The 25845-nt window shown below is 39.7% G+C and overlaps 1 protein-coding gene and 1 long non-coding RNA gene across 3 annotated transcripts in view; one reads left to right on the plus strand and one right to left on the minus strand.

Moving 5' to 3' along the window:
• LOC129532687 (uncharacterized) overlaps positions 1-1635 on the minus strand; it is a 34612-nt gene extending 32977 nt beyond the window's left edge. The window contains exon 1 of the long non-coding RNA XR_008678529.1: positions 1562-1635. This is a non-coding gene — a long non-coding RNA (uncharacterized lncRNA). The remainder of the gene's footprint in view (positions 1-1561) is intronic.
• The window catches only part of RARB (retinoic acid receptor beta), a 767532-nt gene that overhangs the window by 429234 nt on the left and 312453 nt on the right, over positions 1-25845 (plus strand). The gene's annotated exons all lie outside the window — the stretch shown is intronic.

Here is a 25845-nt window from a genome sequence, read left to right on the forward strand (position 1 = left end):
GTATGAGAAACAGTACAGCAACCAAACAACTGTCTCATTCAAAATGACAATAACACACCTCTCAAGAAACACTATTTAATAATATAGTAAATAGATATGGTAAAGTAGAGCAAATCCACTGTGGAAGAGACATCTTCTTTCCACCAATGATTAGCATTCCCTTTCCATAATAGGGAGTTTTTGCTGTGAAGTGGCTGCTCAGACAGAGACTGGATCTCCCAGCATTCTTCATATTTGGATGTAGCCATGTGTCTGAGTTCTATCTGGCCAATGATATGTAGGCAAAAGTATTTATGTACTTTTGTAAATGTAAAAAATGTAAGAAAAATATTTATTGGGTCTCATATATCACTTGTTGACCTGGTGAATAAAAATCTTCTGTATAATTCTCCATTCTCTCTTCCCTTTATACTAGCTGGATGTCAATGTCCAAGGTAACCTAGGAACCTACCTTTAGCCTAGGTCCCTGAATGACTGCCTACAGCAGAGCATTGCACTTCTTCCTCCCATCTACTGACTGGACTTCACATGAGCAAAAAGTAAACTTCCATTGTGTGAAGCTAATGAAGTTTCGGGTTTATCCATTACAGCAGCTAGCATGAGTATAACTAATTCATACATTTTTAAATAAATGCATCAGTTAGGCAAATTTCTACAATATAAATAATATTGAAAATGTTAAAGCATTTCTGAGTTTTTCTTCTTCAGCAAAACCCATTTTATTTTATGCATGAACCAAAGCCATCTTCTTCCTCAGTAAAGTCAGAGCTCTTGGTATCTGTCATTGCTTCCCAAATAAGTCAAGAGATTTGAGCTTCTTTCCTGGACAAGATTAGGGAAGCTTTTCTTTCTCAGGCTTTGTCTCTCTGGCATTCATGGAGGGGAGGGGGGCAGTCAGTGTGGAGCCAACTTCTCAGCCAACGTTTTACTCTCCTCAGTTTGTTTTTGAAACGTTTTTCCCCTTTCTCCTTCCCCCATGCTGTGAGTTCGTGTGTGGCTGGTTTTCTTGGGCACAAGGCCCAGATGAGTTTCAGCTTTGTTTGTTGTTTGTACTGACTCTGTTCTGAGATCAGCCTCTGATACCCGGTGGGCAGTGCTCCCTGGAATAGGGCACCCTGGTTGCATTCCTTTAAGCCTGGTTGGAAGGCAGTGAGTGCAAGAACACCAGGGTTTTGCAAGGCTTTGTTCATAGACAAGAAAGCTGCAGTATTTTGTATAGAATAAGAAATACATATATATGTGGTTTTGGAACCTCCATGTTCTGTTTTAAGCCAATAAAGAATTCCTAAAAGAGAACTGTCCCAGATTATGTTAGCCTACCATGCAGACAAAAACCAAGCAACTGAAGAGTTTAATTAGTTGAGATTTGTTCATACTCCTTATTAGTGAGAGAAGACATTAACAAACCTCCAAAGGGCAGAAGAAAATCTCACACAAGACAGGGACCCACTGAGTTCTTAATCAAAAATCCGAGAAGCCATATCCAAGGAGTAGAAACAAATCAGAATTGAGCCAAGTCTTATAAACTGCAACCCATCCCCAACCCAGCTCTTCATCTTACCTGCCCACTAGAGGAAAAGGGGTCCCATCTCTTTTCCTCTAGTGCTCAGATGAGAGATGTCATCTGCAGCCGCCTGTGTTCAGTTGAAGATTAACTTTGCTAATCTCAATATTCATACCAGTTACTTCAGCCTGATGTCACCCATTCAGCCTGTCACTAGGGCTGGGTGACCTTAGGCAAGTTGATTAACTTTGCTGATTCTTGTTTTATCTGTTTAATTAGTATGGTGGCAGAACGTACTCATTGGCTCACGTATGGAGAAAATTAAATAAAATAGGACATGAGACAGCAAAGCTTAGTAGTTAGGAAAATAGCCTCTGGAGGATGTTGGCCCTATTACTCACTGAGTAATTTTGGACAAGTCACTTAACCTATGTTTCTATTTCTTTATCTGTAAAATGGGGCTAAGAATAGTATCTACCTCATAGGGTTGTTGTGGGAATTAAATGAGTTAAACCTTTAAAAACACTGGGTTTCTGGTAGGGAGTACATGTTCTACACGTGTTAGTTAAATAAATTGTCGTATTTAGCACATAATGAATGCTCAAGAAGTGCTAGTTGCTGTTGTCATCATTATTATAGTTAGATGATGGTCATCATGATCACCACCATAATTGTCATCTCATCATCTAATTATTCTCTTTCTGGACCCTGCTACCTTTGACCCTATTTATCCTTCCCTTCTTCTTGAAACTCTCTATTCCCTTGGCTCCTGGAACACCATACTTACTAGTTCTCCAGGCTGTTTTCTGCTCATTTCTCGCCCACCTTTTTCATGAGCATCTCTTTTCTGTAGTACCTGTAACATGCTACTGTCCCCTGAGGTTCTATTTTCAGCCTATCACTCTTCTCATTCTGGAGTGATATCGTTCAGTCTATCAAATAGTCTATAGTATTAACATTATCTCTCATCTGCTGGTAGAGGCTGCTCATTTCAGATGTCAAATCCACCTCATCAGTTCAGGCTTCCACTAATTCAGGTTACAGATGCTGCTATTTGGCTGGCAGCTGCATGTGTCCATCTGGTCATCCCAGATCATCCCAAAGGAAAGTTATCTTCCGCCTAAATAAGTTCTTGTTCCTCCATTCTGTATCTCACTCGAGGGCACCTTCATCTCCCTGGTCACCTACTCTAGAAATGCAGAGGTCATTCTGGATTCTTTCTTTACCTTCATGCCTTACATCCAAGCCATCACTAATGCCCGCTTGTCTTATGGGGCACTATTCCCGAAATTCGGTGCTTCCTTTCTCTTCTGACTCTCACTAATTCAATCTCCACCATCTCCCATCTCAACCTCTTACATGGACTTCTTTCTCTCATTCTGCCCTCTCCAAACCCATCCTGTATCCTCTAACATGCAATGATGTTTTCAAAACATAAACCTGACACTATTACTCTCTGGATTAAAGGCCCTCTGGGGCTTCCTTTTTTAATAGACTAAAGGCCAAAGACCAGACTCCCTACTATGGGAAGCTCTCTGTGACTAAACCTCTGCCTGTCTATCCAGTCTCATTTTTAACCATTTCATTTCTCAAACTGTGTTCACTGGACCAGGTCAATGGAACTTCACCAAAAGGTCTTTTTCCAAACCAGAACCTATGCCCAGAGTGAGTGCCCTCACTACACGTAATGACTATTCTCCCTCTAACCTTCAGCCATGATCCCTCCCAGAAGATGCCCTCCTCCCCATCACTCCTCTCCTTTTTCACCTGCAAGTTAGGCTCTATCCTGTGTCGGTTTTTCGTGTCTGCTATAACAAATTCCCACAAATTTAGTGTCTGAAAACAACACAGATTTATTACAGTTCTGCATGTCTGAAATCTAATATGGATCTCATTGGGCTAACGTCAAAGCATCAGCAGGGCTCGTTCCTTTCTGTTAACTTTGGACATGATCCTTTTCCTTAACCTTTTCCAGGCTCTAGAGGCCATCTGCATTCCATGTTCATGGTCCCCTTCCTTCATCTTCGAGTCCAGCAATGGCTGGTTGACTCCTTCTCACACTATATCAATCTGATCTATTGTTCTGCTTTCCTCTTTCACTTTTGAAGACGCTTGTGTTTACCTTGTGCCCACCTGGGAAATCCAGGAGAATCTTCCTATCTTAAGGTCAGCCGGTTAGCAAGCTTAATTCCTATATCCTATAATGAAGCATGTTTATAGTTTTTAGGAAGTAGGACTTGGACATCTTTGGAGATCTTTGGAGAGGATGTCATTCTGCCTGTCACAATATCTCTCAGTGTTCCTATAACGTTCTGTGCTTACCTGTATCATTCCGCATTAGTAAATATTGTCATAAGCATTTGTATGTTCTCTCTCTGACTTAACTTTGACTGTCTTAAGGTCCTTCTCATTTTTGAATCCCTGCCTTAAGAGTAAATAGTAGACTTTCTATAATAAAGGTAATTCAAATGTCTAGTGATAACCTGGGACCCCTCTAGGGATCAGCACAGAAGGGGGATTAACCTGTGCCCAGTAATTTGAGTTATGCATGTTAATGATTCCATTTCTATGAACGTTTGTCATCCAATGTGATGGTAGTCATGTAAGTTGCACTAGTCTGCTTGCTCTAGCCGATAATAAAATTATATATTGTAATAAAATTACATATTGTATATCACTTATCAGACATTTTTCTTGGTACCTTCATGTGTTAATTCATTTAGTCTTTACAACAGTCTTCTGCTGTGAGAACAATTAGTATTGCCCATTTTATGAATATGGAAACTGTGGCATCAGGCATTAAATAACTTGCCTAGTGTCAGACAGCTTAGTATACAGTAACTCTGAGTTAACTAGTCTATTTTGCCAACCTAAACAATCCCTTCTGTGACCAGTCTACTTAAATGAGAGGCCACTATAGTTAATTTGAAATGTTGTTTATTTCTCATGAAACTCAATAGTCTTTAGCCTCATGGGTTTAAGAAGAGAACTGAGTGAATTAGCTGACTCCATCTGAGATTTTTCAGCCAGCCAACCTCTAACACACACAGGCTATGGGCCTCGAGTGTAAAAATGAGCCATGTATTGTCTTTCAAAGCCACCTTGGTCTTTGGGAAAATCCTTGGTCCTAACCATGAGTCCATGGATGATCATTTTGTCAGTTTGATGAGAGTCAGTCCTAGGGGAAGGCCAGTGTGCCAGGGAGGAAAGATGGAGGGACGAAGCACATTAAATCTGCAGTAGCTTACAGCATCTGCCTTTGATGCTGTCTCTGGGGGACACACTGATCGCCTCCTCCCAGTCAACAAATTCTGTGTCTTCTCAGCAGTTCTGAAGGGGGAGAGCCCTTTAAGGCATTTTGTACTGACAAGCTTATTTCTCTTAGAGCTCTAGAATGTAATAGAAGCCATCAAAGGCAAGGGATATCAGGAGGTTGTTTTGCACAATGGCAACAGAATTCATACGTTTTCAGACGACTCCCATGCTCATATCAGCAGTTCAATTAGTGGCAGGGTAAACTAATAATATATATTTCCCACTTGGGGCATTGTTTTTTTTTTTAAAAAAAAGGTTGATTCTGTTTTATCACAAACAACTTTGTTTAGAAAGCCAACGATATTTTTCACTGAATTCAAAGCTCTTGCTAAACTGTAACCTGAATGGTTTGTAATCTAAGGAGGAGAGGAAGAAAGTGTGAACAACGTTAAATGGATACCGTCATCCTAGTATGCCTTCAAGAACCCTGGGGTGAAAAGGGAAACTGGTTTTTCTCCACTTAATAGACATGATGGGCAAGATCTACTATTTTTTTGTTTATATAAGGCAAAGTCTAAGACCCAGTCTCCAGCAAAACCTTGAACAATGCCACTTGAATTCAGTGAATTTGGTCTTTCTCTGTTTTCTGTTGTTGGATCTTCAAGTAGCCTGAGAAAGGTAAATTGAATAGCTTTCTTATGATTAACTTATTCTTAATTACTTCGAAGCCAAAATTGCATATTGCTTTATTTTCAGTACAATTTTATGTAAATACCTTTACTTTGTAAATATCAGACACTAACGTTTATTAATTTTTAGAAAGTTTAAACAATATAAAAACATATAATTATGGTAGAAACTGGCATTTTTCCTAAACTCTTACCCATAAGAATCCTACTAATAATATGGGAATATAATTTTTCAGATGGTTTTTCCGTCTGCATGGGTGTATACACACTTTTTTCCTTCTTCAAAACTGAAATCACTGGGAACATACTTGTCTGTAATTATATTCAGTGAAGAATTTGTACTCCTTGAAGACATATTGCCCTTTTTTTATTCTTAGTGCTATACACTGATGTGTCCCCAGAAATTCATATGTAAAAACATTCCCAATGTGATAGTATTTGGAGGTGAGGCCTTTGGGAGGTACTTATGTCACACAGATAAAGCTCTCAGAAATAGTATTAGCACCCTTACAAAACGGGCTCTGTGAACCAGGAAATGCGCCCTTCTCAGACACGAAATCTGCCAATGCCTTGATCTTGGACTGCCCAGAAAACTGTGAGAAATAAATTTCTGTTGTTTGTAAGTTAGCCAGTTTATGGCATTTTGTTACAGCAGCCCAAATGGACTAAGAGTAATAGCTCTGTATTCTGTGGTTACAATAGAGGCCACTCAGCTTATATTCCATTTTCTACTACTTGAAGGAAAAACAGAAGACCAATTGCTTAATTATTTTCATGGAATGAGTTTATAAAAGTTACAATTTTTAGATACAAGAATATTTGTATTTTAGATGTTGATAAATACATACATAATTGCCCTCCAAAAATATTTGTATCAATTGACATCTCAGCAAGTTTTCCCACTTCCTCACTGTTTCCCTTGCTACTACAAAAAAACAACCACAAATTTGGCAGCTTAAACCACACATATTTTTGTTGTCATTGTTTTGAGACAGAGTCTTGCTCTGTCGCCCAGGCTGCAGTGCAGTGGTGCAACCTCAGCTCACTGCAACCTCCACCTCCCAGGCTCAAGTAATCCTCCCACTTCAGCCTCTTAAGTAGCTGAGACTACAGGCATGCACCCCCATGCCTGTCTAATTTTTGTATTTTTGTAGACACAGGGTTTCTCCTTGTTGCCCAGACTGGTCTTGAACTCCTGGGCTCAAGTGATCTACACACCTCCGCCTCCCAAAGTGCTAGGGTTACAGCCATGAACCACCATGGCTGGCCAACAAATTTTTAATCTTACAATTCTGAAGGTCGGAAATCCAAAATGGGCTTCACTGGCTAAAATGAAGGGTCAGCAGGGCTGGGTTCCCTTTGAAAGCTCTAGAATTCATTTGCAAAAAAAGCTTGGTACAAGGAGAATTCATTTCCTTGCTTTGCTTGGTACAAGCTCTGGAAGCCACCCACATTCATTGGCTCATGGCCCCAATTCCTTCACCTCAAAGCTGGCAACTCTCAACCTAGTCATCCTTACACTGCCATTTCTATAGTTCTCCCTTCTCATTCCTCTTCCAGCTTTAAGGACTCTTGTAATCACGTTGGGTCCAACTACATAATCCAGGATCAATTCACTCTTAAGGTCAGCTGATTATAACTGTATCTACAACCTAATATGTTAAATATCATATAACCTAACATATTCACAGATCCTGGGTGTTAGGACATAAATATCTTTGGGGGCTAATATTCTGCCTAACACAACATTAGGCTTTTAGGGGCTAATATTTTGCCTAATACAACAATAGGGGTTCTAGCCCTTTCGAATCCAAAATGGAAATTTTTTCTATCACTTAAATTTAAAATTATGATTATACTATGCAGGCATCCTTTCTAATGTTTTTCTGTCCTTTTTCAATGATTGAATTATTCACACCTTTCCCCCTTATCTTTGTTGACCTCAATTATTTATTGGAGTTTTTTTATATATTAAGAATATTATACGTATGTTGCAAATATTTTTTCTTAATTTTACATTTTTTTAAATTTATGGTCTCTGTACAGAAGTTTAAAATTTTTATGCCCACATTCCTTGATCCTTTTTATCAGACTTTGTTGTCGTATCTTTGAATTTAAACCATCATGGCTATGGATTCAACTGTGTCCCTGCAAAATTCCTATGTTGAAGCCCTGACACCCCTGTGACTGAATTGGAAATACGGACTTTAAGAAGGTGATTAAGGTTGAGTGAGGTCATAAGGCTGGAGCCTTATCTGATAGAACTGGTGTCCTTTTAAAAGAGACAGAGACACCAGAACTTGCTTTCTCTCCCCGCCATATAAGGAAACAGTGAGCAGGCAGCCCTCTGCAAGCCAGGAAAAGAGCCTCACCAGAATCTGACCATGCTCGTCTCCGATTGCAGAATTCTAGCCTCCTGAAAAATGAGAAATACATTTCTATTGTTTAAGCCCCCAGGCTATGCTATCTTGATGTGGCAGCCCAAGCAGACTAACACAATCACCAACTTGGAAATACTGAGCAACCACAAAGCTGCCTGTAGTTCAATTTTCCCCCTTTCTAAATGCTCTGTGATTCTGACCCCTTCCCTGAAGCTCTTTAGGCATAAATATGTAAGAAAACTTCCCACAAGTGATCTGATACAATAGAGGCCTTAGCTAGCTACAGCAGATTGTACTGAGTGTTCTACAGTGAGATATTCTGAAGACAGAAGACTAAGTGGACTTTGCTTCTGTGTTTACTAAGCACCTTCATTTTAACCAGACTTTATTTAGAGAGTATATCATTTTGAGCAGCTAGTATACAAGGCATTGTAAGGAAATGGTGGGAACACAGCAGACAGTGGAAAGCCTTTAAATGTTAAGGCAGTGAAGGCCTCTCTTAGAGGCCAAGTAGTGCCCCCAGCTCCACTCTGGCCTTTCGCAACCCCTGTCTTCCACCTCACGTTACCGCTGCCTATTCCTTATCCAGATGTCCTGAAGTCTCTATTTTTTAGTCTTTTCTGAGTTTAAATTGTTTTCCTAACTCTACCACTTACTTCTTTGATCTGTCTTTATCACCTCTTGTTCAGTATCCTCTTGTTTTTAGAATAACTTTCTGGCTTGAGAGTGGTGTTTGGATGCTGGAATCCTACAGAACCTTCTCTTCCCCATGCTTGAGTGAGGTTATTTTTATTCTGCAGCAAATGTGCCAAATATTTTTAGTGTTTGGATATTATTCTGAAATAGTCATTTAAGTTACTCAAATTTGGGAGCTATCTGGAAGTTCATTTTATGTGACTGGAGGGCTATAATTTATGGTTACTCCAGTATTTGGTTAAATATATAGTGAAAATCAGAACATTATATATGATAATGTCACAGAATTAAGTACTTTTATTTTCCACTGTTTCTGGGTTGAGCTACTCAGGAATGAGCGTAGAAATCTAATATGGAAAATTGGCAAATGTGTACGCATAATGTTGAAACTATATTCTTAATTTGGATAATCTCTCTCAAGGTTTTTTCAAATGCTAGGAGGAGAGTTATATATTTCTTAAGTCATCAGTGGTTATAATGTCAAATTTCTTGGAACATAGAATAGTAGAGATTTGTAAATAAAATTTTATAATCTTCCCAAACAAAAAAAGTGCTTGAGGTCACAGTCTAACATGAACGACATCAACCTTCCTCTTTTCATCTTTTAACAGCTCTCAGCGGAAGATTTCTCCATCTCCGTTAGAGAGCATTTGGTGACTACCACTGATATTTTTTTTTCTTTTTTTAGGACCAGGTAGATCCACCATTGAAGGGCTGGTTCATTATTTGATGTAGAAGAAATGAATGTTAATGTTGGACCTATTCAAGTGTGCCTAAATGCACATCATATCTGTAATCTATTTTGTGTTCATAGCACTTCTGATTCACAGTCCCCCAGAAAATAGAAAAAAAAAAAAAAGTCAAGATGCCATGTGGCCTACAAAAGTGGATCTGTGTTTTTCATATTATTTTCTCCAACTCAGATTTTAGATATGGTATATTTCAACCCTGGTCCCCACCAGAGTTTAGCATTTGATACATTCCATTGTTATCATGGAGAATTCAAGGAATGGAAGAATTTATTAATTTTAGCCCCTCTTTTACTCTTTTCCACTCACTCTGCCTTCCTTGTTGTACAAACATTCCTGGGAGGCTCCTGCCTCAGCACCTTTGCACTGGTTATTCCCTTAGTCTGAGATCCACTTTTACCCATTGTTCACTTTCTCATTTCATTTTGGTTTCTCTCAAACATTGTCTCATTATAGAAACCTTGCCTGACAACTCTAACATGTCAGCTTCTCTGCGCTCCTTAGGACCTTTCTCTCCTCTTACCTGCTTTTTCTTCTTCCCCACTATGATTTGGTATCAAAATATTTGTGCATTTTGCAATTCTGCGTTTACAGCCTGTCAAACCACCCAACACCATAGCCCATTAGAGCAGAGATTTATCCATTTGTATTTCCAGAAACTTAAATAGTATCTAGCACATGATATGCATTCAATAAAGATTTGAGCAATAAATGGATAAAGTATAAATATTCTCTTCCAATAGTATATAAAGAATGTTGAATACCAAAAGTAATTATGACCTTATCTTTTACCCTCCAATAAACTGTCAAGCCAATATGGCATGGTACAGTAGAATATAATTTTTCAAGTATGTGCCAAAATATGTCTCAACTTTGGGCTGTTAAATAATAGCAAACAAATAGTCATATTGCTGGCTCATTTTAGAAGTCCCTTGAATAGTCATAGAAATGAGTCCATGAATCTCCTTAAGTATTCTGAAATGAAAGATCATGAGCAATAACCTATTATTTATTATTCTTTAACGTATATGCCCCATAAAGCTTCTCAGTGGATCATTCAGCACCATCCATCATTGAGAGGTAGGAACGTGTGACAGCTGAGAACAAAAACTCTGGAGTCCAACTACCTGGGTTCAAATCCCACTTCTTCCACTTACTAGCTGCATGACCTTGGGCAAGTTACTTCAGCTTGTTTATACTTCAATTTCCTCGGCTGTTCAGTGTGGATACTAACAAGAAGAGCTGCTTCTTCAATGAATAGGTGCGAAGATCCAGTAAGTTAATACATGTGTACTACTCTTCACAGTACCTAGAAAATAGCTAGTCTTCAATCATGTTAGATAAAATGGCAGTAGTAATTATAAATGATACAAATAGCAACAATAATAGTAAACTCACTTAACAGCTACTTTTAAGGGCTTTATGACTTTGCTGTTATATCCTAAAACATCTTGTTTAACAAAATGTGTATATTTATAGCCTAAAACATCTTTGTTAACAAAATTTGTATATACTCATTTTATGCTAAAAATGGCATGTTTAAGTGGCCAAAGAACTTAAATAGACATGTATCTAAAGAAGACATACAAATGGTCATTAAGTACATGAAAAGATGTTCAGCATCACTAACAATTAGGGAAAGGCAAAATAGAACTACAGTGAGATACCACCACGTACCATTTAGTATGGCTATTATTTGGGGGGCAAAAAGAAAATCATATTGGCAAGGATGTGGATAAATTTGAACCTTGTGTCTAGCTGGTGGGAACAGAAAATGCAGCATCTTCTATGAGAATAGTATGGCAGTTCTTCAAAATATTAAAAATAGAATCACATATCATCCATTAATTTCACTTATGGGTGTTAACTAGGGACTCAAACAGATATTTTTACACCAATGTTCATAGCAACTTAATTGCCAAAAGTTGGAGTAATCCAAATCTCCATTGGTGCATGAATAGATAAGCCAAATGCGGTCTGTACGTACAACAGAATATTATTTTGCTTTAAAAAGGAGTGAAATTCAGCGACATACTACAATATGGTTGAACCTTAAGGACATTAAGTGAAATTAAGCCAGACACAGAAAGACAAATATTATGTAATTCCACTTATATGAGGTACCTAAAGTAGTCAAATTCATAGAGATCTGTACACCTGAAAATTGCTAAAACGGTAAAAATGTTACGCATATTTTACCACAATAAAAAAGATATATTTTTAAAACCTGTCACATTCGAAGCAAATGGAATGTGTACATGTTTGTTTAAATTCCCTGTAGACCTAAAAAAGAAAGTTTATATGCAAAACTTAATGGGGAGAGAATAAGCCGTGTTATCTCAGCCTATCACTGATAATTAATACCTGGGTAATATTATTTGTTTACAAAGCACGCATATCACCTTATGATGTTCTCACGGTATCCCTTGAAGTAGTGCTATTTTTATCCCTCTAGTGCAGATGAGGAAAATGGATCTCAGAAAAATTAAGTGGTGTGGTGTTCAAGGTTGTAACAGGTTGGTGCAAAGGTAATTGCGGTTTTTGCCATTAAAAGCAATGGGCATTACAAGTAATGGCAAAAACCGCAAATACTTTCGCCCCAGTCTAATATTACAAGTAAGTTTTGTGTCAGGGCTTAAGCCCCCAGTCTTCAGGCATTTATTCCTGTGTTCTCTCCTTGAAATCATACCATCCCTTGACCAGATCTTCTTTTATTCCGTAGTACATCACTCATTCCAGCTTCCAGTGAAATACAAATGATATTCATTGGCATTAGCATTGGCAAATAGAACATAAGTCTCTTTTAACCTCTAATTTTAGCATCAAAATGAGGTTGGTCAGAGATATTACACCAACCAATTATGATGGTATATGGCTTTCATTTTTCTCCCCTCAATTTTTATTAGTATAAATCAAGAAATACTGTCAAGTATTTAAGAATGAGATAAAATTGTAAGATGGGGTGGCTGCAGGCTTGCATTTGCACAGGCATGCTATGGTTTTTCATATAAATAACAGTGTGCTAACCAAAAACAACTAACTCTTGAAATTCCATATAGGATAAGCATACCAATGTCTCAAGAATCGCGTCTCAAATGCAAGGCCTACACAAGAGTATTTGTTTCTTGAGCTGAAAGAAGTGACCAGAAAATTTAGTCACGTTCCTTGGCCAAAGGCATCTACATTAGGAAAATTAGGTGCTTTCTGCGTTTCTGGGAGAATGAGTTGATATTGGCATACAACTAACTTTCTTTTGGAAGAGTTTCCATGGAAAGGTGGTCATTAGATGAAATGGTAGTTCCGTCTTTCCTGCAACATGACTCTTGTAAGCATCTGAGAGGAAGGTTAGGAGATACTTGCTATTCCCAAAATTCATTCTCATCAGAAACTTTAATATTCCAAGGTAAGAATTTTCTTATTCAGTAATCTTGTTTATAAAAGAAAACCAAATACACTAAAGCACTTTAAAAAAATCAATGCTATCTGTACCTTTATTGTCAAAAACCATTTTCTAGTAAGGCTTTTTTAAAATGTTTAATCTTGCTGAATAAGCTAAAGGCATGTATAGAGTAAGTAGGCAACAGCATAGTTTAAAATTAAAATACTTATCTTTGTCCTTTACAAATTCTTTGTCTCCTGCCTGGTTGGGAGAGTTCTGAGAACTTCCTTGCATTGTCTGATACAGCGGTCAGTAATCACATGTGGTTATTTAAGTTTAAAGATAAAATAATTAAAATGAAATAAAATTTAAAATTTATTTTCTTAGTCAAGCTGGCAATATTGAGTACTCAGCAGCCATGTGCTAGTGGTAACCATATTAGAAAGTATAGATATAAAACATTTCCACTGATTGCAGAAAATTCTATGGACAGTGTTACACCTTTAAAAACTGAATTTGCTTCCTTTAAAAAGTTGTTCATCTCTGGTTGTGTACTGTGCTGGCCACATGACACTGATGTGAGGGAAGCCACTTTTACACCAACAAAGCCATCGGCTGGTCAGGGCTGGTAGATATGCCATGATCTCCTTTGGACAACATTAAGGTGACTTTGCAACTCACCATTGTCTGCCTGCCAAACAAAGTCTTGTGGTCTAGATAATATTGCTAATTTGATCTCTGCCTCGTCTATAACAGAGGCCTCTGTCTGGATGGACCCGGACATGGTAGTCATCTGAGGCAGGTGATGCCCTGCCTTTGAAAGCTGGATCTGTTGCTACATCACTCAGGTATCCCCTTAGGCAGTAATTCTCAACTACGTATTAGAATAACCTGTAGAGCTTTTAAAAATACAGTATTCTGGGTCCTGTCTCCATAAATTCTTTATTAATTGCTCTGGTGTGTGGCCAGAGCAATTTCTTCGGATATTCTGAAGTTCAGCCAGGGTTGAGAACCACTGCCCTAAGGCCTGTTCTCAGCACCTTAAGTAGTTTTATTGCAAGGCTTCTGTGTCCCTGGGCCAGCCACAAGTATCAAGTCACATAAGAGGACTGGACAGTGATACAGGAGACTCCGGTGTGATTTCCAGCCCTCTCGCTGACTAGTTGTGTAACTTTGGATACATTCGTCCCACCTGAGCCTCAGTATCTTCCCCTGTTAAACTACAGGGCTGCTTATTACACACCTCCAAATTCTACCAGTTTTTGAAATACCCATTCCTATCTAAGCCAATAGAACTGTTCATGTCAAACTGTGGAGAGAAATCTTTTTTTCTGTTCACATCCTAACTCATTCATTTGCATTTTACATTCCCCATAAGCTGATGCTCTGCAAGCACATAGATAGCCCTGAGCCTACACAAATAGCCCCAAGCTTCCTCAGTGTATTGGGGGAAGAGGGTGACAAATTCTAAACACTGAGTTTAGAGTCCAGCGGAATATTTAGCCGCTTCTATGTGGATCTACATGTCATATTAAGTGCAGAATCATTGCTGATATTTCTGTGTCTAACAAAGGACTCGAACTGGCCTCAGCTATTGTGCATGAGAAGCTCATGCTTTCTTTTACATCTCAAGTCTTTTGAGCTGCTCACTTTATCATTATATTGCCTACTTCAGAAATGTTTACAAGTAACCTTTAAAATTCATCACCTAATGGAAACTAAGGTGAAAGTTATATTTATCATGACATTCTAATCCGGTTATGATGAGTTTCTTCCCTTTTGCCTTTTCCCAAAGCAGGCTGGCTTTCTTAGAGGCTGCCTAATATGTCTCCAAATGGGCCCATACTTCAAGGTGCTGTTAGAAGTGACATCTCCCAGCTCAGCTAGTCAGAGACAGTGATAGGATAGCACCTTTCAAGGTGACAGTGTTTGTGACAGCAGGCAGAAGGGAAAGTCTGCTCACTGGCAAAGATAAGGAATGCGATATCATTTGGTCTGCATGTTTCATCACCAAAACTGCTTATGGTTTCAAATTGCCCGTGAATCAACCTGTAAGTGCCTTAGAGTAGGAAAGCAGTTGCTAGCTGACACTTGACTCCACTGTGACAGATGTTTCACTTCCTCAGTGTCTGCCAGTCTTCTCTTATAACCCACCACCTAGCATCAAGGCATCCTGCTTTTAGCAACATCCTTTTCAGGCACCTCCAGGTTATGGGTGCAGGCCCCGAGCTTGGTGTTCAGACCTCGTAGCCCATTCTCTATGACTCCCACTGGCCTGCCACCCCTGCACTGTGCACCCTAACTATTGCTGCATGCGGCAGCCTGTCCCCACCCTGGGATGGTTCTCACTCTCAATTTTGCTTATGGCCTGGAAGTCCTTCTAGCCCAGAGCTGCCTAGTAGATGTATCCTCTGAGACATATATATAATTTAAAACCTTTTGATCACCACATTAAGAAAAAGTAAAAAGAAACCAGTGAAATTAATTTCAACAATATGTTTCATTTAACCCAGCATATTTAAAATATGATTTAAACACGAAGCCTGCATAAAAATTAACTAGTATACATTTTGCTTTTCATACTAAGTCTTCAAAATCCAGTGTGTATTTATACTTAACAACACCTCTCAATTTGGATGGGACCGTTCAAGTGCTCAGCAGCCACACGTGACTAATGGCCATAGGCTACCATACAGGGTGGTGCCCTTCCAGTCCCTTCACAAGCACCTCACATGCTTATCCCAATTCAGTCTGAAGACTCAGATCAGGTGTTACCTTTATGAAGCTGCCAATTTATACAGGGTGATCAGGAAGGCCTCTCCTACTCCGGACTGCTGAGTAAAAAGATGGGAAAACTAGTACAAATTTCTGGAGCCTGGCTCCCTGGAAAGGGGACCTAAGACACATCTCATGTGTATTTGCTGTAATAATGCTGTGAAACAACCCCCAAATCTCATTAGTTTATAATAACAACTTTTTTTTTGTAGGTCAGCCTGGCTCTGCAGGGCTTTGGAGGGCTTAGTGGGAATCAGCTGGACTTGACTTTCTTCTGCATGTCCCCTTATTCTGGGACCAGCAGCTGCCTCTTTATATAGTCTTTTCATTATAGCGGCAAAAATACAGGAAGGGGAGAGGAAATACATAAGGCATCTTAAAGCTCAGGGTCGGGACTGGCAGACTGACATTTCTACCCATGTTCCTTTGGCCAAAGGAAGTCACATCACCAAGCTCAACAGCAATGGGGTAGGGAAATATCCTTGCCCACAGTGGAGGGAAGGAAATAGTGTGAGCCAGTAATCAACTGTTTCTGCCATGTAAGGATACTTAGCTGATCAGCATTTGCTTGGAAGCTCAAAAATACTGTTTTTTAAAAAAGATCTTCATCTTCTCTTGGCCCCATGCTCTTATGTGCTGCCCCATCATGCTATCAGAGGTCACTGCACAGTCTCAGTCATAGTGGTGACCACATCATACCCACAGACTCTCCGTGAGCAGCTCTTAACCCAAGTCTGGCTAGGCGCGGTGGCTCACGCCTTTAATCCCAACACTTTGGGAGGTCAAGGCAGAAGGATTGCTTGAGCCCAGGAGTTCAAGACCAGCCTGGGCACATGGCAAAACCCTGTCTCTACAAAAGATACAAAAATTAGCCAGGCATAGTGGTGTGTGCCTGTAGTCCCAGCTACTCGGGAGGCTGAGGTGGGAGGATCAAGTGAGCCTGGGAGGTGGAAGCTGCAATGAGCCGTGATTGGGCCACTGCACTCCAGCCTAGGTGACAGAGCAAGACCTGGTCTCAAAAAACAAAACAAACTCAGGTCTGTATTTTTAGCACCTGGCTTACTGCCTGCACCATCCAGAAGCTACCCCTTTGTACTGTTAGCCATACGGCAACCCTTTGATAATATGTATCACCTTAGAATCCTGCATATTCAAGAACTATCTGTCCTATAGCCGAGAAGCCCTGTAAGGGCAGTAACTAAGCCCATCTTGGTCATAGCTGAATCTCCAATGCCAGGTTCAGTGATGGGCATCATTGCCCTTAATAAAGACTTGTTCAAATGAGGACACTTGGACACAGGAAGGGGACCATCACACATCGGGCTTGTCATGGGGTGGAGGGGAGGGGGGAGGGATAGCATTAGGAGATATACCTAATGTAAATGACAAGTTAATGGGTGCAGCACACCAACATGGTACATGTATACATATGTAACAAACCTGCATGTTGTGCACATGTACCCTAGAACTTAAAGTATAATTAAATAAAAGATTTGTTCAGTTGAAGGAAATTATCTTAGAATGAGCAGCAAGGTAAGAGCCAAATACAGGGTTTACATGAAGCTAGGATATCCCTAGGTCACTTAACCTCTCTGAGGCTCAGCTTCCCCTTCTGTAAAATGAGGTTTATAATGTGATGTTTACATCATGGGGATAGTGTAAGAATTAAATGAGGCAATTCATGTAAAAGCCTTAGAATATGTGTGAATCATAAAAAATACCTTTTGTCTTTTTGATAATAGCTATTCTAACTGGGGTAGTGTGTTATCTCTGTGGTTTTGATTTGCATTTCCCTGATGATTAGTAGTGATCTTGAGCATTTCATCATATTTTTGGCCATTTGTGTGTTTTCTTTTGAGAAATGTCTGTACAGGTCTTTAGCCCATTATGTAAGCTAACTACCCTGATTTGATCATTATACAATGTACACCTGTGTTGAAGCATCACACGATACCCAGTAAATATATACAATTGTTATGTATTCATTACAAACAAAATGCTCAATAAACAATTTGTAGAATAGGAACATAGGAAACCAAAATGAAGCAAAATATAACGGAAGGAATTTAATTCCATATTTCATTTTCTCTCCCTTAGTAACTAGGAAACTAATCAAAGAAATTCTCAGACCATCAACTGTGACTTGTAAAAGTTTGGAAAGAAAGAAAGGATGTTAAAAGACGTTATGCCTCTAATTTTACAGAGTGATTATAGACATAATGGGCTGAACACTTAGCATAGGAAAGGCCTAAAGAAAAGAAAAGCCAACTTGTATTCCATTTGCAAATACCTAGAAAAGAGCACAGTCCTTGGTAGTAAACCCAATGGCTGTGTGAAGACCAAGTTTTGTCAAACCAATCGCTTCATGAGACTGGTTGACAGGTCTCGGGATCAAAACACTTGACTAATACAGTATATATTGGCAGTAATCTGTATAACAGCTCATAAAATTTAAACTTAAATTCTAGATCTAGGACCGGTCATCTTATCTCATTGATAAAAGTTGAGACAGGAAAGGAAGAAAGAGTGAAAATAAGTGAATGCATGGATAGATGAATGAATACTTGGATGATTAAAAGAAATAGGAATGAGGAGTATCTCTCTTCAAGGTTAATAATAACAACAGCAAAGCCTATACCCACGTATTACTGGAAAAGTTAGCTAACTATTTATCCAAGGAGTAGAAAAGAAGCTCAAACCTTCAAGGCATGATTTAAAATGTTACTGGTAAGGAAGAACTCTAGGTAGGTGTCAAATAATTGGTAGATTGCGTTGTGGAGGCCAATATAGGGGGAGGGCAGGTAGGCCAACAAGAGCCAATTAAGCCACCTAGCAGAGTAGCCTGGGACATGGAGTCCAGGACCTTCCCAGTCACCCAAAAGTCATCCTAATCCACTCCAAGAGCTCCAAAGAGCTCCAGTGAGTCACTATTAAAATAAGCTGCTCACTTGCAGAAGTGGAAAGACACAAGTGAAATCGCCTATGGATCATAAACAGAAAGGGGAGTTTTTATCCACATCCCAAAGTAGTGGTTCTCAGAGAACAGTTTGCAAATTGATTTGTCCTCAGAAGACTCTCATGGGCCTAGAGTAAAATGAGCAAAATAAGGCTAACACACAAATTGTTTTTCATAAACTTAACTTATGCAATGTTATAGTTGTGTGTCCTTCCTATATTTAGTGCAATTCTATTGTCTTAAAATGTTTAGATTATGATAACAGATGGCAAATAGAGTTTGGTTTACTTTTTGCTTACTTAGCAAAATAGAAGTTGGCCATTCTGTGTGGGTCCCTCTGCTTTTTTAAAGTAAATTTGTATTGAAGTATAGCACATAAGTGCACTTTTTACAAAGTGAACACACAAGTAACTCAAACCTAGGTCAAGAAACACAACATGTCTTGTACCTCGGAAGACCATATACCTCTTTCTAGTCACTACTCTCCCATAAACATGACAACTCCTGACTTCTGACAGGCTGCTTTTCTGCTTACATAAATGATGCCACCCAGTATTTTCTCTCTTGTGTCTTCTTTCATTCGATGTAATGTTTGAGAGACTCATCCTTTCATGCAGATAGTTGTGGTTGGCTTTTCTCATTGCTAGACGATATAGTGCTCAGTTCATGTGTATTTTTTTGTCCTACTGAGAATGAGCATTTGCAACTTTTCCACTTCACGGCCATTATGAGCATTGTAGCTACAGGTTTTCTTGTACATTTTGGTGTGGTGTGGTGGGTGGCGGTACATGTGTACATCTTCTGTGGCTTACCTCTAAGTATCTGCTTCTAGAGCTGGGAAATGAATGAATCTCACTGTTTTGTTGTAAAGATTAAATGAAATAATGTATGTGAAACTTTTGTGAACTTTAAATATGATGCAAATATTAGAGTTGCCCCTTGGAAGACCCTCTTCTGTTTCACTCTCTACCCATTGGACAGTCCAACAGCGTTCTTGAAATAAATATTCTCTAGCCACTCTCAGGCCTTCCAAATCCTTATAGAACATGTGGTCTATAACAGTGGTTCTTCACTCTAGGTCAAGGTACATAGGTACAACAGAGTCTCTATACAGGGGCACTGCCAAATACCTATGGATGTGTAGATTTTATTTGTGCCACAGCTAAGAATTCATTAGCTGTATCAATTGATTTATGGATTCTTAGCTTTGATAGATACCTTGAACTGGTCATCTAAATGGGTAGAAACCCAGATACAGCTTCCTGAAAGTAAGCAGAAAGAGATAGCAAAATAGCAGCCCCGTTACAAGGCAAATTTGCATATATACCATATTATGTGAGAATTTGGCCTTGTGAGCATATGAAAGAACATAGCTGGGCCAGCACATTCTACTCAGTAACACTACTAAAGGATAACACATATGGGAGCTAAGAAGGCTTTTGTAGATTTGGGGAGCTCTTGAGGTAGGTGGCTGTGGTTTCATTGCAATGATTCTCAACTTATTTGGTGTTTAGTTTCTTTAGTCCCTGTAAGCACAGCACCAACATATTTAGCATTTAAACCCTAAAAGATTGTGCAGCAGTGGGGATTTGCACTCATAGCCAGTTACTGTGTGTTACTTTTCAAGTGGTGATCACAGAAATACCATACACTCATGCAGGGCTTTATGATTTTTATAACCCATCCACACACATCGTTGCCTTCTATTCTCTCAGAAGCCCCAGAAACGGTGCAAGTAATGGAATATTCACAACATCAAAATGCAGAAGGTTACTTGTCTTGTCCAGGGACATATTATTGTAAAATCAACACTGAAACTTGGACCTTCTGCCTTCCAACTTCCTTCTACTCACCACACAGCCTCTTGGGTGCATGGCCACCTCCCCCACTGCATCATAAATGCCTTGAGAACAAAGGATACCTCTTGTCCTGTTTTCTATTTCTCTCTTGCAACCACTGCTGCATCTTAAGCGTAATGGGTGCTTAATGTAGTTGAGATAATTGTGTTTGTTTATCATTTGGTTACAATTTTAATAGGTTATTCTAGGAGTTCACATGCTTCTAGGGAACGAAAGGGACTCTTGATTGAGAAAAGTTCTTAAGGGATCTTTTAATTGTACAAAAATAGATTCCAAAGCAAATCTAGGGAAGAGATAGTTACTATTGATCTATTAAAAAAAAAAAAGTTAAATGTTTTTCTCTGACAGCTTGGGAGAAAGATTGGGACCAAAAGGGAGAAAATGGTAAAGAAAGTTAGAGTGGTTTTGAGAAATATGGTGGATGGCCAGAGCCAATGAAGAATGAGAAGGTGTAGGTGGTGAGGATGGTTGAGGACTAGTGATATATTAGCTTTTAGGCATTTCTTCCTCTGCTCTGTGTTGTGATATCACTGTGGGTAATTTTGTCCCAAACTTTGGTAATATTATATTATACATCCTGTGTCAGTGGTACTTTAGGAAAGAGGGGTTAAGTCAGTCTTTGGTCTAAAGGGAGAGGTCAAGTGCCTCAGGAGGCAAGACAGGAAGAGAGGATTGAGAGGTGGAGTTGTAGGGGAGGGAAGAATTCTTCTCCTCACACATTGCTAGATTTGTGGCTGAGGCTTCCATAACAAAAGGCAGATTAACTACAGAAAAGCATACAAATTCATTTAATATAAATGTTTTATGTGACACAGGAGCCTTCATAAGGAAATGAAGACCCAAAGAAACAGGTACAGTTGTGTAATGTTGTGCTTAGGTTTGACAAATAGTAGGCAGTCATGGAGAAATATGATTGGAGGACAAGAGGGTGTAATCTAATGCTAATAAACTGGGGGGAACTTAGCAAGGCCTGTTTGTTCAGATTCTTTTCTCTGACCCTGTGTCTCCAGAAATAAGAATATTCCTTTTCTCTGAGTATAGGGAGGGCAACTCTCAAATGAGGGTTTTTTAACCTGCTTCAGGGGAGAAGGATGAGGAGAAGGTGAGAGTGACTTTCCTGCTTCTGCTGTTTTCTCAAATGCCAAGGTGCCGTAATTTGGGGTAGCATGTCCTGAACCCCATCAGAGTGAAGAGTTGAAACGCTGAGTGAAATGACCTGGACATAAACCTCCTTAGGAATGCTTAGAAATGTTGGAAAGGTCACTAGACTTTTCACAGAACATGGGGTATTTGGTGTCAAATAATTTTAGTTGGATATTGAAAAAACAGTGCCTCCCACCGACCCCCACAAAGATGGAGGGTACAGAGACACAGATGTTACGTCAACGTTTATTGAGTTCTTCAAATTAGGATCCAGGTCCCTCAATCTTTGAAAAGTTAATGGAGTTTTGTTTTAGCATTTTTTCGCCTTCCGTTGTATTCTTGCGATTATCCCATATCCTACTGAAATGTGACTTGATTTGCCATTTTTTGCTTCCTTGCTTAATCAACCAAGGACATATGCAAAGCCAGAATTCCAGTAGCATGGGGTCTTTTTGTCCTCTGCCCCATCTTGGTCTCAGAGTGGGTTTATGGGGAAGGGTGTGTCTGTGTGTATAAGGGCAGGAACAAGCAGGGTCACAAAAAGAAGGAAGATCACTTACCAGCTTAAGAACAAACTTGTTTACTCTTAAACACATACTTTTGTCAAAGTCAGCAAAAGCCAGAGCCATTGTGCCTATGAAACTGCATTTGCATTTATAGTACAAATAAGAAAAATGAATCCTCACTACAGAATGCTCTTAAAGAGGTTATAAATCCACTCTCTTGACTGGAATCCTGGGCAGTATTTTGATTGGTATGTGAGGATGTGTGTTGCACTTGAAAGTTTAGGCAAGCAAGAAATTTGGGAATGGAGCCAGTGGGGACATTTTACCCTGGGAACAGTTTAGTCACAAAGGGCTATCTCGTCTATTGAAACTGCCTACACCTTGCTAACTTTGTAGACGTTCATTCCACAATGAAGCCTGGCTTATGATGGGTTAATAATTAGATTCTCCTTGTGTATAGTTCAAGTGAAGGCCACTAGCTATGACTTCACTTTGGCTGGGGTTTCCCTGTAATCCATTTAGCAAATTAAAGAGATTACTTTGATTGGTGCCATTATCTCCTATTCTCTTATGGGTGAACCACTTAACCTGTGCTTAATTGAAAGAGATAGAGAGGGTACAGTAACAAATACAATCAAAAGGAAGGGGCAATAGGATCTGTAGGCCAAACAAATGATCAGCACTGGGCTAACAATAGCAGATTAGAGGTGAGATCAATTAATTAGAAGCTATTGTAGGCGTTGGGTGGTTGCCAGGGTTTCTAGTAGCCTAAGCCGTCATGCCAGCTCTGTTGAGGAGGATTTTAATGACTGGGAGTTGATGTGGCTATTTCAATAATTACTTACTTTTATAATTACTTCATTAGAATACTAAATGTATTACTTCAACCAGGAAGGTCTTTATCCCCCCCACATATCCAGCCATTTTGGAAGCTGCATCCTCCTACAGGGATATCTCCTGTTTGGAAGAGGCAGTAGTTTGGAAATAGCTGTGCTCATGTTGTGTTACTAATCATATATTTAAGTGCCTGCTCTGCAAGGCCCTGGGCTAGGTGTTCAGAGTACAGAGATTAATGAGGCACTGTCTTTGGAGTGGGTGCAAATACAAAAGCATAATTTCAATGCAATTAGATAAGAGCGAGTATAAAATTATGCAAAGGCAATATATCAGCCCTAGTTTAGTAAAGGAAAGAGAGAACATGGTAGTTGTTTCATGCAGGAAGAGATTTAATCTTAGGAATTAGGTGCCAGATGTGGCCCTCTATTACCCTACTGACTCTATCTTCTACCACCTCTTCCCTCCCTTGCCTTGCTTCAACCTCACTGGACTGCTTCCTCTTCTTCAAATTCCCCAGTCACACTCCCAGTGAGGGGCCTTTGCACTGACCATTCCCTATGTCTGCAATACTCTTCCCTCAGATACCACATGGCTTACTCTTGAATGTTTAAATCATTCTTCAAATGTCACCTTTTCAGTAAGCCCTGCCTCTACTACCCTATTTAAAATTGTTACCCACTCTCACTTCTAACACTTTTGATGCCCCTTATACTTTTTCTACTTTTCATAGCACTTAATTTTTATGATACAAAATACTTAATATGTATATCATGTATTCCCACACATAGTAGAATCTAAGCTCCATAGGTAGGATTTTGTGTCTCTTGTTCACTGATAAGTCCTAAATTAGTCCCTGGAATATAGATAGTGCTTGATAAATATTTGCTGAGTGGATCAGGCGCCAACAGCATCACCAGAAGAGCTGGCAGAGAGGAAGCCAGGGCATTGCTGCTAGGCTTGTGAGTTCAAGGTCACACCACCATAACTGTGATCCATCATTTCGAAACTGTTGCTGAAGTGTTTGTCAGTGCACCCACTCGGACTGCTCACCACCACCACCACTCACATCTTTGGAAGCTTCCTCGTAAGCCTTGGATACCCGATGGCTTCTGCTTCACTTCCACCTTCCAAATCTCAAGGAAGACAGCCTGGTAAATGTAGTGTTTATATTTTCAACTCCTCCAAATAGAAGGGGAGGGTAAAATGAAAGCTGCGGAAACCAACCCAACTCTTTGTCACTGGACATTGTAAGAACATGGAGGAGCGACACTGTCTCTTCCCTTTTCGGATGAGCAACTGGCCATGCAGAGTGGTTATGTAACTGGCTGTAGGTCTCACAAGTAAATCTCTAAGTCACATTTACCCATCTGAGTCTCCTGATTCCAAAGCCCTTGTTTTACTCCAGATCATTCCTGTTGGCTGCTCACAGGATAGTATTAATAAGGCCAAAATCAAAAGTTTAAGTCCTTGAGAAGCTCTGTCCTCTCTTAGAATGATGGCAATGACCTCTCACTTTTGCCAGCCTGAACCAGGCAAAAGAGCAGAGCTGGGCTTGTGGAAACCAGTCAGAGCTCTGAGAATAGCAACTCAACATGTGGGCCTCTTCCATGGCAGGTCATTTTTGCTTTCTTTCATACCCAGTCCACTTAGGTTGCAGAACATTAAATGACTTCCTTCTCTATCTCGGGCCTGACCCCAAGTGGAAATTCTTCAGTTCCTCTGTATCTCAACACCAGTGCCACATCAATCTGACAGGAGGCCATGTAATTGCTGAAATTAAAACATAATACCTGACACCTTAGAGGTGGCTCATTGGAGTCTATGAATATTTATTTAATGGAAATGGAGTAACTGTGACCTTGCTGGGTCAGACTGACTGTTTCTCTCCCTGACACACCTTGTGAAGAAACAGAGAAATTTTAAGCTGCAGATCAATAAGGTCATCTGCTGTGGGGCTGCTGTACTGAGCTGGATTATTCCATCATCAGGAACAGCCACAAGCCCTTCTAAGGGGAAGTTTGTGAATGGCATTCAGTTAGGGCCCAGACAGGATTAGAGACATGTCGCTAAGCAACTCTACTTTTGGGCATTTGGATGAGTGGGGCAGGCAGCCTTCTCTAGTAGCGCTCAGTGATCCCCACCTCCTGGCATTCACTCCCTTGAATAATCTCTTCCCTTTGTACACATAGAGTGGACCTAGTGACTTTCTCCTAACATATAGCATAAGGCAAAAGTGATGGTAGGTCATTTCCAAGCATAGGTTATAAAAGATTATGACTTTTCTCCTGCTGGCAATCTCTCCTTCCCTTCATCCCTCCCTCCTTCTCATTTTGCTGCATTGATGAAGTAAAGTGCCATGCTGGAGAAGCCCACGTGGAAATGAGTTTGGCCTTTGGCCAACACCAGTAGAGGAACTAAGACCCTCCGTCTAACAGCTCATGAGGAACTGAATCCTGCAAAGAAACAGCTTGGACTTGAAAGTGGACCTTCCCCACTCAGGCCTGTAGATGACTAAACCTAATCAATACCTGACTACAACCTGTAAGAGACCCTGAAGGTAAGGGCCCAGTTAAGCTAAGCCCAGATTCCTGACCTGAAGAAACTATGAAATAATAAATGCTGTTGTTTGAAGCCATTCAGCTTTGAGTAATAAAAATATTTGAGCAATAAAAATATGTGAGCAATATTTTTATTTGAGTAGTATTACTCAAGTGTATTTTTATTTGAGTAGTATTACTCAAGGAAAATATTACGCAGATATTTTTATTACTCAAAGCTGAGTGGCCTCAAACAACAGCATTTAGCAATAGCTAACTAATATAGTGAGGGAAGCAGCATTCTAAAATGTAGGTTGTCAGCAACCCATAAATCCCTGCAAGGTGAAAGGTAGGGAAAGTTCTCAAGATAAAACCATTTGGATGTGCACTCAGGATTAAAAGTCAGAACCTCGACTCATATTTAAATAACAATTGCAGTTGACTTTTTAACAACATGAGTTTGAACTGCGCAAGTCCGCTTATATGTGGATTTTATCAAGCAAACACAAATCAAAAACACAGTATTCACGGGATGCCAAAGCTAGGTACACAGAAGGCTAACATTTTGTATATGTGGGT

This window comes from Gorilla gorilla, chromosome 2 (genome assembly GCF_029281585.2).
Source record: "Gorilla gorilla gorilla isolate KB3781 chromosome 2, NHGRI_mGorGor1-v2.1_pri, whole genome shotgun sequence".
NCBI classification, from domain to species: domain Eukaryota; kingdom Metazoa; phylum Chordata; class Mammalia; order Primates; family Hominidae; genus Gorilla; species Gorilla gorilla.